The sequence below is a fragment of the Oreochromis niloticus genome, linkage group LG14, assembly GCF_001858045.2.
Source record: "Oreochromis niloticus isolate F11D_XX linkage group LG14, O_niloticus_UMD_NMBU, whole genome shotgun sequence".
Taxonomy (NCBI): Eukaryota; Metazoa; Chordata; class Actinopteri; order Cichliformes; family Cichlidae; genus Oreochromis; species Oreochromis niloticus.
The window spans coordinates 19,238,623-19,255,631 of NC_031979.2; positions in this window are offsets into that span (position 1 = coordinate 19,238,623).

Genomic DNA, 17,009 nt, shown 5'->3' on the forward strand with positions numbered 1-17,009 from the left:
GCGAGATCAGGAAACACAACCAAACCAGTCAGTCCCTGTTAGTCAAACTTGAAAGAATGTCTTTATTGGGCAGCGGGATGGCATTGCGTCAGCAGCGTGATAAGCTGTGCCTGCTAACCGTTCAGGAATCCATGGATAAAAAAAAAAAATGCTTATCAGGGCTGTGATAGCAGCCTTATAAGTGTGGGTGTGTGCATCTATGTATGTGTGTTACTTACAGGGCAATTCTGGTTTATTTCAAAAAGTGGCTGTTGTGTACAAAGCATTGTGTCCAGGATTTCTACCTGTATTCCACCACTAGTCTCAGTTTAATTTATTTGTGTACATTTCCTCCATTGCTGTGTGTTTACCACTTCTGCCTGACCTTCTCCTGCTGTGTTTGTCCAGCTTTCTGCAAACCTTTGTGATCTGCTGGGATAACACACACACACACACACACACACACACACACACACACACACACACACACACACACACACACACACACAGACAAGATGTAGGGCTACTCATTCTGCTGTGCTTGAGAAATCCCACTTAAACTTAGTAAATAAATAAAGCCTATATATAGAATAGTCTGTGACTATATTACAGCTACGGTGCCATATTTTTTCATGTAACAACATGACACAGTTTTCCTAGCTTTTAACTGCAGAATTAAGTGCAAATGTATTGAGGGTCAGCCCTGCAGCTGGTCTGACATCAGATTGATTGACTGAAAGTCAATAGTTGCATTCTTAAGACCGCTATTATACTTATTGATTAGAATTGATTTTTTAAAAGCTGCAAATGCAAATGTTGGTCTTTGCAAACCTTTGATGCTTCCTCCAATAAATGTAATTTTTTGAGCCTCTTTATCTTCCTTCATTGTTTTCACAATCACTTCTGCAGCCATTTAGGCAATGCCTCCTTATTGTAAAGCTCTTTTTTTTTTGTCCGTACCTTTGTTCAAATGGCACACAGCTGCCTGAGAAACATGTAACATTATCCCATTACTTTTGAACGCTTACGGTTTGGGTTACAGTGTGTTAAAAAGGCTTTATTTACCACACAATTCTTCGATTTTTTTTTCCAAACAAAGGTTAATCCAGCTTCGGGTACAAAGCTCATTATGCCACCAAGATGTCCATCAGCCATCCTAGAGCAGTGAGCCAGCAACTGCACATACCATGGATGTTAGTGTTTAATTCATATATTCAGTAATTCAGTACAAGAACAATATGCTGCATCTACTCAATGATTAATATGCAAATGAATATTTTGCATCTGTGGTGCAACAAAAAACCCCCCAAAAAACCAGTCTGGTCAATTGGGCTCACAAGACATGAAAAAAGAGGCAGGTGTGTGGATGTGTGCAGAGGTGTATCAAAAGGCTGTGCGTTTGTGTGTATTTATGCGGACAACTGCCGGGGCCTCTTGTTGTCCTCAGGGTTAAGTATCCCATCTAGTGAGAGTTGTTCTTTTGAACATTATGCTAATTGTCTATTTATACCTGTTTGCTATTCAAAATAATGTTTTGTTTGTTGTTGTTTGCGCCGCTGCAGCATATGTCGCTCTGTGTGGGCAGCTGGAAGAATAATTATCAGGTTTTACTCGCTAATGATGTGGTTTTCAGTGCACTCAGAGCAGCACATTATGATAAACCGAAAGCTTATGTCTTTCCAAAAGTTTTATATTAGACAAAGCAAACAAAAAATATAGGCCGGTGAGGAGAAAAATAGGAGAAGGGACGGCAATGTCCTCAGATGGAATAAAAAAAATGCTAAAGGGAGTACATGTGATGTATGCACATGTGAGTATAAACATGTGATGACTTCTGGCATAGTAGTTTGGGAAACTGGTATAAAGACTAAAGATAATGTGTCTGAAAACATTTTAACTATCAATAGCTAGACAGACAGGCAGACAGCCCTTATTGTCTTCATAAAAGATTTAGGAAGGTGCAAATATCCCCCCTTAAAGCTAAAATCATGGCTTGCAGTTGCAGTTCTTAAACATTTCCCGGCAAAGACAAATGCTCAAATGAAGATGTATTCAGGCAGACAGGACAAGACACTTGTACAATCGCATGCATGGCTGCACATGCATGAACTGTAACACCAGCACAGAAAGAAAAAGAGGGAAAAAACACACGCACACACACAACACACATACAACCAGAGACACACAGATGTGGACACAGAGGCAAATACACCCACTAGGAACAAAACGGGGATGCAGCATCCATACAAACGACTCTTAGTCAGTTGAGGAGCAGGAAACTGTCTGGATGCTAGTCATCTGTCTTTCCATAACAGCTCTTATAGAGAGGTGGTATGTTGCTTCCAGGGAGGATTTGTTTGTTTGTGCTTTTATGTGTGTGTTTTGGCAGTGGCCATTTTTCATGCAACATTCATATCCACCGAGAGGGCTCAGACCTCTGGTCCCTGCTGATTTTACTGCAAGTGACAGAACAAGTCAATTTAGCACAGTTCTTGTTTCATTTTAACATCATGACCTCCCTTTATTTTGTCCCGGTTTGCAGACTCTGCAATGCAGATTTTGTGAATGCTTGGACTTTGTTTTGTTCATTATGAGCTCTATAACTACCACAGAAAGATACACATATTTACATTTATTTACAAAAACTGTGAGGGCAGATTCCCGAATTATTACTGCTACAAGCTTTATTACAACTGCTCATGTGGTGAGAGAAGCCCAGAACTCATATTATGAATGAAGGCAGAACACAAAGACAAATACCTGTGGGTCACCTTGTCTCAATCTCTCAGTAAATGCTAAGCCTCAAAGAGAAATCTATTTGTCTTTACATCAAGCTGTTTGCTATGTATTGACTGGATTCAAGGGATCAGAATGCAAACTCCCTAGAGAATGGAGAGGGGTTAACAGTTTTACTATTGAAAGTATGGTCACAGAAAATACCAATAAAAGGCAGAATTAGATTTTCTTTAAAGTTGTCACTGTTGCTTTAAAACCGACTCCAGCTACAGTCACACAATATCTATCTATCTATCTATCTATCTATCTATCTATCTATCTATCTATCTATCTATCTATCTATCTATCTATCTATCTATCTATCTATCTATCTATCTATCTATCTATCTATCTATCTATCTATCTATCTATCTATCTATCTATCTATCTATCTGTCTATCTGTCCGTCTGTCCGTCTGTCCGTCTATCTTCCACCACTCCCTCTCCTCATCCACTGCCTTCAGCTGTTCTGGGGGTCTCCTCCCAGTTGAACATGCCCCAAAACACCTCCCTTAGGAGGCATCCAGGAGGCATCCTAATCAGTTGTCCAAATCACCTCAGCTGGCTCCTCTCAATGTGAAGGAGTAGCAGATCTATTCTGACTCCCCGCCCCCCAATTCAAGGGTGACCCAGACACATTTTGGAGGAAGCTCATTTCCACTGCTTGCATCAGCGATCTCATTCTTTTGGTCACTACCCAGAGCTAGTGAGACTAGGTGAGGGTAGGAGAGTAAATTGATGTCTTCACTTTCATACTCGCTTCTCTCACAACAGGACTAGTACACAGCATCCACATCACTGCAGACACCCCACCAGTGCATCTGGCCTTCACCTACACAAACAGATGTAGACTGTTTGGGCAAATGCAAGAGGCTATCTGTGAAAGAATACAGAGCTGAGCATTTATAATGCAGGACTGTATTAGACAGATTTTTGTTTAGCATACAGTGAAACTGTTTGTAATCTTGTGAAATGCAAATACTTGCTAAGTTCAATTTACACAGGGAGCTGCAGAAGTCATCAAAGCAGCCGGTAACCTGGACAATGGCTGGTTTGAGGTGGGGCTGCTTGTATCAAACAGACATTATAGTATAGATTTACTGCTTTCCCCCCCATTTATTTACTTTTTATCAACATAAACACTAATAATTCAGCGACACTTTTGTCGTTCATCTTATGAACTGATTTGAACCTTTAGGTAAGAACAGTTTTGAGTTTATCAGTCAGATATGATTTGGATCAGTCATGATAATCACATCAAAACATGCAGGAAGCAGCTTATTTAATGCAATGACACGGATGTAGGTCAACATTTGTTAAAATTACAAGAATCCCCGTCTTTATGCAATGGATGCACCTGCACAGTATTCTGAAGAGTAAAACATAGTTTTCTTTTGGGGATTTTGATTATTCCCTATCCGCCGTACGGCACCGTACCAGATTCCAATTAAGGATACACAGCATGTTCAGAACTTAAGAGCCAAACGTCTTGCCAAACAAATTTGCTCTGGCATTAATATTCCTGTCGCTCTCCTCTTCAAACCATCTCAGATCACCTCATACATATCCATCGGCAGCCAGTGCACTTAGACTGAAATTCTTTGGCTCGGTGTAGTTAAAGCCCGGCAGTGCTTCCTATTTTTGTCTTACAGATGTTATGGGAAAGTTCCATTCCATCCAAAAGCCAAATGACGATTATTGCAACTTGCACAAACAGTAAAAGAGAAGAGGGAATGTAAGCAATGATAACAGCAGCTGTTTTTATTTACTTTTTCATGTTTCAGTGCTAATTTCATAATTGGGAATTTTCCTTCTTGTGGCTGTATATAATACAAAATATATGGAGCATAGAAACACACACTGATAAACACAGACATACACACACAAAGGGCGAATATCTGCACACCATGGAAAGCAAAAGATTAGTCCGTTGGGTTTGTGTTCATACACTTGTTTCTTTAAATCCTCAGGACTACAGGAAAAAAAAAACTCCGGTAAATGAGTAACACTCCCTGCTGCCTCACAGCAACCATCACAGTGGTACTGACTAAATGGCAAAGGACTGAAGCTGTGCTGAGCAGCTTTCAGGTCAAGCATAACTGTATGCTTTTCAGCTTTCATAAATAAAGACATTACAAAGTCAAACATTTCACTCCCCCGTGTGCTTCTTCCTGTTTCTCTCTAATGTGTCCCACTCTGCCATTTTTCTTAGTAAAGTAGTCTATGAAAAGAACAGCACGTCAGTGTTATGTAACAAAAAAAGCACCACCTGGCGATCTGACTCTTTCACGAAATGCTAAAGTCACTCATGATATATTTAGCAGTTTATCCTAATCTGTGCATCATGTGTCCGAGTGCCTGCGCACACATGTGTGCTTCCACTAAAACCGGGATTTGTCTTACATGCATCTGGGAATAATGAATAGCGAGCAAAGGAACCGTTACACGCAGCTGTAAAGGCCTCATCACTCCACCCTGCCCCCTTTCTGCCTCTTCCTGCTTTCCAGACTGTCTGTTTCTTATCGTCTCAACACCTTCCCATAGGAGTCATGGACTCACAGCAACAGCGAGCCAGGGGAGGGTGAGAAAGCAAGAAAAAGGGTCGATGGAAATGCAGATTAATGCACAGTAAAATCCCGGGGAGTCACCCTCTACAGAGGGACGGCATTATTTATGGTCCTCATCTGAACTTTTTCAAAACAAGTTCCCATGTTAAATACATCAGTATTATTATACATGATGAAGATGGCCTGTCTGTTATACATCATTTTTAACAGTGTGTTCCCAAAACTTTATATATTAGGGAAATTTTTTAAAAAGAATTTATTACTAACATGATGTGGTCTGTTTCTTCATAGAAATATATGAGAAAAGAAAAGTCCAAACATCTGCACATTATGTCAACAATGTGAGAACAGTCTGGATAAGCTGGCACTCCGCGTGTCCTGTCTCGAGAAGAACGGCTGGTTCGCATCAGTCTGTGTGGTTATAAATTTCCCACAGCCCCCAGAGGTATTTCTATAAGTTTGTGAATCTCACTTGCCGCTGTTCCCTGAGTTACTCTGAGCCTATAGCGGAATCATTACCCCTTACTATGAGGCCGTTTCGTGACCACACTCTTTGCAATAGCTGCTAAATTTCCTGGAAATCCATCAACAACCAGAAATCATAACCACATATAGCCAGCCACTTAAAACATCTCTGCCAAGTGGCTTTCAGCTATTTCACTGATTACGTTTGTGGAGATGTAGCAACACTTCACGTCCCATCTTAGGGTATCCAGCATTGGTGATTCATGCCATGCTGAAAGGTCGTGCACAGTCACAAAACATTTCTCTTAAAACCCGGCCCCTGACTGTGGAAACCAATCAGTGCTGTTGAGTCTGTGGGTGGGTTTGCATTTTGCATGCATGTATTGTGTCTGTGCTCTACAGCGTCACTGTCGGTGCCTCGAGGATCAGCACACAGAAAATGGTGGGATTTCAAGGTCCTTATAAGGTTTCAGATTAACCAACGCTCATTCGCAATTCACTTTTAAATGGGGAACATGGCTCTTTATTTCTACCTGCATGGGATCAATAAATTGTACCATTAACACTGCTGTTACTGTTGACACACTGACAACAGCGCTATTTACACACTCTGTATACGCATGTTCATCAGCGGCCATGAATAATGTTAGTGCAAATCAGCGCACACGGCATGTTCCTGGTTGCAGTTTTGGATTGTAAACTCGGGGTTCAGCGGTTATTAAAAGTTACAAAGGTTGAAATTTTATTTCCAAGCTCTCAAATTAGAGTAGTAGCTTTTGAATGTCTGATATCATTTTAGTTACCTACACCATATAAGTACATACTAAGAAGAAGAAAATACAGATACTGTACTGTGGTCTTCACTGTTTTTCATGAGTAAGGAGGAGTGGCCACTTCATCACCACCCAAGTGTGTGTGTGTGTGTGTGTGTGTGTGTGTGTGCTTTGTGTGTGAGAGAGTGGGTTCTTTGTTGAGGTGAGAAACATGATAGGACTAACTGGATTCCTTCATGGTCCTCGCTTCCCTCCATATGGTGATGTGTGTGTGTTTTGTGTGATTTCACGTGAATGTTAGTCAGGAGTGTGCATTTAAATATTCTTTATGTTATATTATTATTATTATTATGCTTCTCTAATGTCCAAAATAGTGCCATATTTTTAATGCATATGAATTTTTCTATTAAAGGTTGTTTTAAACCTTTAATTTACCAACAGCACATTTACAGAAGGAGACACGTTACATTCATATCATTTACTCTGCAGGAATTGAACTGTGTGGATTTATTTCAAGCTGATCTGCAGCAAGCACATCCACCTGCTGTAGGTGGAAAGGTGTAGTGCATGTGGGTTGTGTTTTTGTATTAACGGTGACTGGAGAATTGCTGTATGCTCCTTCCGTCTGTCTACTCAATGGAAAGCTCCCTCATGCAGGCAGCTCTCATCTCATGCCAGTGTTGATGTCATAAATGGCCCCATTTCTGTGCCTCCTATTGGTCCGTTCAGCGTGACACAGCTCTTCTGGTTGACGTACAATTAGGAAATCCACGTCACTGTAGTAAGTGGTCTGATGTCTCCCCCACTCGCACGTGCACCTTTCATCGTTTTCTTTATTCTTTACAGTCTTTTTGGTCACTCGCTGCGGTAAAAGGAAATGCCAAGTGAGCCATTTGCTGATTGGTTTAGTCAAAACCAGCCAGTGATGCATGTGGCTGTCAGACGCATGAACAGACCTCAGTAAACCTGAACTCATTTGTTTGTTTGTGTAACTGTGTGTGGTGTATATGCATGTGTAGGTATGGGTGTGGGTGGGTGTCAGGGTTTGCATCTACCTGATCCTGACTAAAAGGTTCACTGGATATTTCAATCCTTCTGTTGTCCTTAGCTTTGAATGATTATAATAACTCAACTTTCAGTTTGAGGGGACAAATAGAGCTTCAAAAAATTTACAGGAAAATGTAATTAAATCTGGTTTTATATAAAAACATAGTACCTTTCTTCAAAGCAGCATCCTTCCATTTTTTTTTAAACAAAAAAAAGCATCTTACAGAAATATATTACATTCGATCCAATGATGATGGAATCTACAAATGCAGTAATTAAAGCTCCACCAGACTCTGGTGGACAGAATCAAGTCAGCATTTTCAGTACCTGAAAGACAAAAGATAGATCTACAATGGCAAAATTTTTTAAAGCCTACTTTATGGTCATTACTAGAGAATAAAAAGCAATGGAAGCACTTTATATTACTGCTCGGTAATAAAAGGGTAATAGTAGGATAACAAGGGGAAACAAGAGGGTACTAATGTGGTAATTGCTAAGTTATTACTATGCAATTATCAAAGTAATAACTATGTAATATCCAATTAATTCTTTGGCTGGTTTTTGTTCTGTTGTCCACCAAGGTGATCCCACACTGCCAATAATGAGCTCTGAGTTCTGTTTTATGCTTTGACTGCGCTACACTGTCAGTCAGATGTTTTACAGATGGTATTGTATGGTGGATCAAAATTTGATTTGGATGTTTCTGTGGTTATAAGTCCAATGATTTTAACAAGATGCCCAACACCACTGGCTGAAATGGAGTCCCAATCCATGACAGAGCCCCTACCACGTTTTACACATGGCTAAAGACACTCACTGCTGTGACAGTCCGAACCAAAAACTATTAGAAAAATGTAGATTAGCCCCTCCATGAGACCTGTTGCCACTGATTTTCAGTTATTTTCTTGTGTCTCAGCATTTCCCCCCTACTGAGTTCCTTAAGAACAGCCTCCCTCGCACTGAGACAATTTCTAATGACAGTTTGGTGAACAGTAGATGGACTGAAACTGAAAATCAACTGAAAGGTCAGATGATTTGGGTCAGTTATAAGTGGCTTAATGCACAAATATTCTTTCGAAAATAATCAGGTATAAGGAGTCGACTCAAAATGAGTGAAAACTAATGTCCAGAGAAAGATTATCAGAAAGCCTGAGAAATATTGCTCAACACCACTTAAAAAAATGTCTGGCAAAAGTCTTTCGCGCAAGACTGTGTTGGCGTATAAATCTATAGGTGAAAACCACACTGACCATGTCACTCAGTCCGTGTGTCAGGTAGCAGCTATATTTTGAATGCCAAAGCACATTTTGCACTTGTATTGTTTTTAACTACCATGCATTTGTCAGTAAGAGTTTGCATGATATGAGACAAAAACGCAAACGAGGGAACAATAGCCTGCAAACTGTAGTCTGCATAAAAATTAAGGGAGCGCCATCCATCAACTTTGCAACCACTTATGCAATTCAGGGTCATAGCGGGGAGGCCATTCCAGTTGTCCTAAGGCATGAGGCAGAATAAACTCTGGACATGTCACCATTATTGAGGGGCAGTAGTTTGTATTTTTACTGTTTTCTTAGGGATCAAAAAATCTCCTAATATACTCTGACTGACTGCCAGCGGGGAAGATACTGTGGATATTTTTAGAGTGCTAACATAGACAACACGCTCACACAGATAAATGGACGTTACCTTCATGTTACAACATTTCTGAAAATATGCACTTAGTGCTTCATGATGTCTTCCGTCTGGCTGACTCTTTTTATTCACAGTGAAAAAGGTACACGGAAGAACCTAGACATACACACATTTGACATAGTTATAATCATCAACTCAGAGTTAAATCTTGGTACTATTTCCCAGAAATACTCAGGCCGTTAACGCGTCCTTGATGCTGGTTAAAATCAAAAGGTGAGGGGATAATGTGTGACTGGATCACTGGTGTGGACAGCATTCATCGCACTGTGAGTTAATAAACACATGATGGCACTGTTGGAATCACTGCAAAATATTTTGGTGCCACAATTATCCTACTAGGTGGATTTTTTGCGTATGTACAACTGTATTAACACAACTGTTATTAAAAAAAAAAAAAATGAACATGGCCAAAAAACTGAACCATTATAGGGAGAGTAGTAAAGTAAAAAGAAATGAAGAAAGAGATCAATATGTCATGTGCACACAAATATAGAGGGCAAAAAGAAATGAGTGTATTAAATATCCTTAATATGGAGGAAAAGCACTAGTTTCAGTTTGCTTCCAGACTCTCGCTGTCTCAGCCACAGTAAAAGTAATGAGCTGCCCCAAGGCTACCCACAGCTGGAAATGAAAAGAATAAGGCCTCCCCCTAATGGCAAGCAGAGCAAATATCAAATGCTTTGCTATATTCCTGTAGACGTATAGTATTGACGCTGTGACAATAGCTTCTACCATCCACTAGCTGATGCTAGAGGACAAAAGATTCACAGGTCATCCGAAAAAAGTATGCAGCAATTACTGACAGTTTCTATTGTAGAATTTTGCAGCCCTGTGGTTATTAAGATCATATATAACATCTAGGTTCTCCACATCTGAACACTACATCTAGTGTAGCATTAAGCCTCTTTCACAGCGTGTCAGACAGCAAAAACAAGAGGTTGTTGTTGTTTAAGTGGATTGTCCCTGTTTGGGTCCCAACAAAACAGGGTTGTAACACATTTTTATGGTGGCTCATTACTAAAAAGCTCTGAAATAAAACCTTTCAAAATGCCAAAACTGAGACAGTTGTAAGTACAAAAAGAGGCTCTATATGCAGGTGTATATAATGCCCCCAGAACAGCCACAGTCTCTCAGATAACAGATTTAAAACTGGTTTATGGATTTTTTTTTTCATAGCAAACATTTACTTCTGTAAACAGTTTAATTCAGATCTATTCAGGTTTGTTGGATATATTTAGTCTATAAAAAATCTTTATTGCTCATCATTAGTGCTTGTTTTTTTTTTAACCCTTTTAACTAAGTATACTTTACCACCACTTATCTAAATTGCCATGTTCTCTACAGAGAACCAAGAGCGTGTGTTTCTGTCACATGCATACTAATGGAAATTTCTGTTTTTGAGCACTCCCTTCTGGGTGTAAGAACTTAATCAAACTGTTGCCATAGCAACAAATAGGCAATCTTTCCATTCCACACAGTTAACTCTGTGTGTGTGTGTTTGTATGTTCAGTGTCCAGATCAATGAGTGCCCCCACTGCCCTCACTCGTTCCCTGTCGCTCGGCAGACGGCGGTGCGATCTCCACCTCCGCAAAATCCCGCTCAAATACACCCGTACACGCACAAACTAAAAGCAACCAGGAAGAACACATTTATATCACGAGCACCTAGATAGATGGCTTAGATAGACATCATAATTGCACAGTAATCTTCATCCGCCTTCTATTTGTCATAGCCGTGGCAGGTGGCACAGACTATTTGTAACTGTAATTGTAATTGCTTGTTTAGTTGCAGATGGGATTGTTTCTCCTCCCTCGAGTCCTTCAGTGCAGTCCACCTGCTCTCACTGCCGCCCAGGGACACTAATGAAGTTACGCCAACCCTCACTGAAGCTCTTAAAAGCCTCATGGCAGGGCAAAGTGCTCCCCATTGCTTTCCCTTTGCCCTCTCTTACCTCAGTAAAAAGCCTGTCATTTCATATCAGCCAAAAGTCGCTGCGACCGTGCTTGTGCTGTTCATGCACTAACAGCTCAGTTTGCTTGTTTCTTTTTCTCTTTTTCTGAAATTAATGCTGCCGTTTCTTTCCTGAGGGTTTGCTCTTCTATTCTACTCTATTGCACTACATTTGAGGGTTCAGCTCTTTATATCACCCTCCACCAGTGTGATTGATGCACTATGCTGCTGGGAGATCTGAGCTGGGGATGCATTTGTCTACCATAAATGGTTGTGTCAGCTACAAAGTGTGAGGGCTTTTGCTGTTTTGGTTATCTGAATAGTTCTGTGTTTGGACCTTGTTAGAGCCACAATCTTGGTGTTAGATTTGCTCTCTTACGTAGTTCTGCTATGGAATATTTGAATTGTACTTTTTGCATAAAACAAGCAAAGTTGTTGCTTTTAAAAGCTTATAAAAAGCTTAACTGGGATATATGTTTCAGAGGTTTCAATTTCTGCTGGAAGAAAGCAGCTTTAAACCACATTTTGATGTGAAAGAGCACTTTGAAAAATCATTCAAGCATCGCCCTGGTTCTTTGCATGAAAGCTGCAATATAGTCCCTGGATGCTCTTATTACTCTGCAGATGCTGTTAACCAAATTTTACTCTTCCAGCATCCTGGTTTTGTTGAATATATTTGCAATGGAAATGAGTTTCTGAAGTAAGCAGCTGACTGAAATATTAAAAAAGAACAAGAGCAACAGATTCGTCATTGTTGGAGATAAGATATTTAAAACTGGAAAAGAATGAAAACATCCCTAAACTTGTTTTCTTTTCATATTCTTGCACTTTTTATTGCCTGGATAACAGAGAGGAGGGGAGGGGTCCAGTCCCTCCTCCCTGCCATGCAAAAAAAAAAAAAAAAAAAGAATTAATGGATGCCAGTTCAGAATGTCCATTAGTTTTTACAATCTATGGCTCATACTACACCTATCTCTCTTCTAAATTACTGGCCCTTATCATGCTGTTTGGAGTTGCTGCAGGAGAGAGGATGTTTGGGCTATTGCCCATGGCACATAGAGCTTTTAGTAAACTGTGGCTCCTTTCCAGTCATCCCCCCCGTGCATTATCATGAGATGTGTAGCACTAACAACAGGGATGATTTAGCCACATCAGCACAGACAGATAGGTTTGCTTTTGCAATCGATCTGATTCAACACTTGGATTTGTCTTGGCTGAGCCTTTTTAAATGAATGAAAATAAACAGTAAAGCGTGTCTGTGAAATTATGTCATTTATGTGAGGAGAGCCAGACCTGCTCGAGTCTCTAGTACGAAGCTCGTGCTCAGTCCGCATGGCATTTTGTTCTTGATTATGACTTATGGCTGCCTTTTTAAATGGGTAAAGGAGCAGAGCAAAAACTGTACGATATTTATGCAGACTTTGATGTAACATGATACAGAATCAATGTGAAATTTCTAAGACATCTTATCTGAAAAAAAAAAATGCTATTTTCAGTTGAGTATGTTCAAATAGGACCTAAGTATTCGAGTTTGTTTTTATCATCTGTGCTAAAAGGGCAGTTAGTGTATTTATGTGACAGTGTGTATGAATGTTTGTATTCATCAATATGTGAATTAGCTGTGATTTCGGTACACTGTAAGCTTCAGTATATTAATGAACACCTGTTTTTTGCATTGCTTGTTTGTAACTGGAACACCGAAACATGAATATGTGTTTCCATTTTAGCAAGTGTGAGTGTGTGACTGTGTATGAGGTTTCCAGAGTCTGTGACCCCCCGCCCCCCATGTTTCTCATTAGCTCTGTGTTTCTTTTCTTCACTTTCTTCACTTTCTAATTTGGGAAACTTGATCCTGTCAGCCAGCGCTCACTCTCTCCCTTTGATGCTGCACAGTGCATCGGTCTGATGTAAAAACCCTGTAATGACTTCCTTTAAGACAGCAGAGGTATTTAAAAAACTACAGTTCAAGAACAGAAGTTCCTCATGACACACCTATGTAATGCCTAATTCTTGTATCATGCTACAAAAAAAGATATATTCATAAGCACAAAAACTACCCTGTAAAATATCTTTTTGTGTTGGCTAATTTTAGCAACCAGATACTGCATATTCTTTGTAACACATCTTTTTAACTACATTATGTACAGTATGCACGACTCATTACCGCTATGGGTACATATGACAGTTTATAGCTTATAGGTTTTAGCCCTTTCTTCTTTCTTTCATTTTTTTTTGGTCGGTGGAATCAAATTAAAATTGAATACATTTTTATAAGAATAAAAACGTGTTCAGACATTTCCCACAGCTGATTTTTGACTTGAAAGCCAGCTATACAAAAAATGATATCTATTTAAATCTACAATGCACTGAGAGACAGAAAACTGTAGTGCAAGAAGTGTCTTTTTTCAGAGCACTCTGTTTAGTCTCCTGTCCCTAATTCAATTTCCTCTTGCTTTTTTTCTCCTCCTCTTCCTCCTTCTTCATTCCCTGCAAGGGGGCTCCTCTGTGGCAAAACTCAGCCAGAAGTTTATCCATCAGCTGTAAGAGTTCTGTACAGTCCCGCTTTCTTATGCAGGGACTACAGAAAAACAAGCAAATTAAACTTTTATTTCCCTCGATTGCCAAATGCTGCGTAGTTTTAGTTTCACTCCTTCAGCAGAAAACATGTCAGGAAGAAACACTGAAACGTCCCAACTTGTAGAGCACTTCATTTCATGCGCTGCAGATCAATTATACCACATTTTCCTTTCTTCTACCGAGATTTCTATGCTAATAAATATAGATCCATAAATTAAAGAATGGTCTTCGAATAAAATGCAGGAGATTTGAGACGTCCACACTTGAGGTTTCGTCCTGTGGCGGGGTGTGGTTGTTTGGGTCAGCTGCAGGGGATGGGTGGAGCAGTCGTTTCAGGGAGCTAGGAGAGGCTGGGGGCCAGAGCTGACCCTCATTATTTCCATCATGTCTCCTCTATTTCAGTAGCACCCTGGGACTTGGAGGAGTGGAAGTAGACAGAGCTATAGCAAGAGGGACAGAGTGTACAGGAGCGAAAGCTCGAGTAGTCGGAAAGCAACCCCCAGCCAGTTTTTGTGCACAAAGCTCTGTCAATAAAGTGTCACATGTTGTGTAACACTGAGTGTAACAGGTCATAGTTTGCACCTCTGTTTGACTTTGATCCCCTGGACTCCAAATGTAAAAGTTTTACCCCAATCAGGAAGTTCTGAAGAGTCTGTTGCAGCATCAAGAGTTTGAGCAATTAATCTGTTTCCCTTTTATTATCAGCATGCCGTCATTGAAACGAGATTTAGCTTTAAAATAAAAGTTACACCTTTTGAAACACGATGGTTCTAACAGTTAGCTTCAGCTTTTACTTTGAAGGCGAATGTCATGTTTCTCATTTGTTCACAGTTTCATTACTACTTTAGTTGGCAGGCAGATGCTGACAAATCAGTGTTTCCATGCAAACTATGGGTGAACGTGGCAATCCACTATCACAAACTAAAGCACCAGTTGACCAATTCCACCTGGGAGGAGACAGCCAACAGAACACTTCATTATATAGCTGTGGTTAGTGCTGTGCAAAACTGAAAATTTTGGTATCTGTCCGGTATTAAGTAAATACAGCACCAGTACTGCCGATACCAAGACCAATACTGACAGATTTCACTAATAATTAAATTAATTTAAGGACGGTCATGTAGGGAACATCAGTGTGTAATGACTTATGAGAGGACTCATCATCGATTTTGGAAATTCTGAACACATTTTAATGACTTCTAAAACACTTTGATTTTTATTTTCCACAATACTCAGTTAACACAATAAAACACACCTTTTAGCATTTCATATGTTTTGAAACTGGGTATTTTGGAGAACTGAAATGTAAATTTGCCTGCCACTAAAGAATTTTAAGCCAACTTTTTGTATTTAATGAAGAAAATAATTCTATTATAGTTATTATTATAGTCGTTAAAAAACCTTTCATGCTTCGTGGATGTCATCAAGTATCTCTCTGTTCGTTTTTTCAATAGTTTTAGTAAATTTATCATCTCATGATCAGGTGGTCCTTTCCTTATATTTTCTCTTCTTTTTTTTTACGTGACAGCATGTCTTAGAAGTGTCTGACATTTCCATTCTCTTCAGAAATTACACTTTTCATATTAACTGCCAACCCCCCCCCCTCAGTGCATGGTGCGTATGTTTCTAATTGTCAAATATAATTCTCCGGTAATCCCACCATGTGTGTATGATATGCATATGTAAGTTATTTTTATACTTCCTCAGTTTTCAGCCTCCATCTCACCCTATCTCCAGCATCCTCCTCTCCTCTATCACACCAACTATCTTGCACGTCCTTCTCCGCTACATCCATGAACCTTCTGTGCTCTTCCTCTTTTCTTTCTGCCTTGCAGCTCCATTTTCAACATCCTTTGTCCCGTATGTTCACTCTTCCTCCTCTGCACACGTCCAAATAATCTCAGCCATGCCTCTCTAACCTTGTGTACAAAAAACCTATTAAAATCAAATGACAACGAAATGACTTAAAATGAAATGAAACTACTTGGCAGTTGTTTTTTCTGAAGTAGAAAAATAAAATCGTGGTTATAAAGTAATTGTAAAGGGGGGTAGCTTTATTTTTGGAAAAAACAAGCAAAAAAATGTATGGAGAAAGTCAGTGTTTATAAACTCACCAGACACTTTATTAGATAGACCTTACTAGTACTACGCTGGACCCCAAACATTCCTCAGAGATTTTGATCCATATTGACATGATAACACCACACAGTTGCAGATTTATCGGCTGCACATGTAAATTTTCAATTCTACCAGTTCGCAAAGATGCTCTGTTGGACTGAGATCTGCTAACTGTGGAGGACAGTGAACTCCATCCATCCATCCATCCATCCATTTTTTTCTGCTTATCTAAGCAGAAGAAAATTTAAGGTCTCCTTTGCTTATCTAAGCAGGGCGACCATGGAAAGGTTGCCAGTCTTCAATTGTCCAATTTAGGTGAGCCTGTTCAAATTGTAGCCTCAGTTACTCGTGATAGTTGGTGTGGTCTTCTGCTGCTGGTACAGCCCATCTGCTTCATGGTGTGATGGTCTTCTGCATGCCTTGGTTGTAATGATCCAGTGAACTGCTCACATTTGAGCTAAAACGGTAGATCAACAATTTCTGAAATCATCTTTCTTCCCCATTATGATGTTCAGCTTGAACTTCAGTAGGCTGCCTTGTGATTGGCTAACTAGCATGTGTACCTAATGAAGTGGTCAGTTAGTCTATTTCCTCTCTTAAAGGGCAGCATCCTTTATTGGTTCAGGTTATCTCAGTTAAAGAAGACACAATCTAGTTAGATCTGTCAGTAGTGAATCTCAGACCATCCAGCAAAATACATATTTAGTTATTATTTTCCTTTAAGCTTCAAATCGCATCTCTCTCACATGAATGTGGATCCAGTCAGTCTTGGAGGTTTTTTATTTTGTTTGAAGGTTGGCTGCAAAGTGGCCATGGTCTATTGTTATTTCTTTTTATCACGTCATTGCTGAGATGGGATGGGCTCATTTGACTATTGTTGTCTGAGACTTGGGTAAAGGCCATTTTCTGAATGCATTCATCCTTTCATGTTGAACTTCCTTCCTGCCATTCACTCTTGATGTCACTGGTGCTATTTCAAGAGAACATCACAAGCTCTCATCGCTGTTTAACTGACTGCATGTCTCTAAATAACGTGAGACTGTACTCTCTCAGTGTGAATTT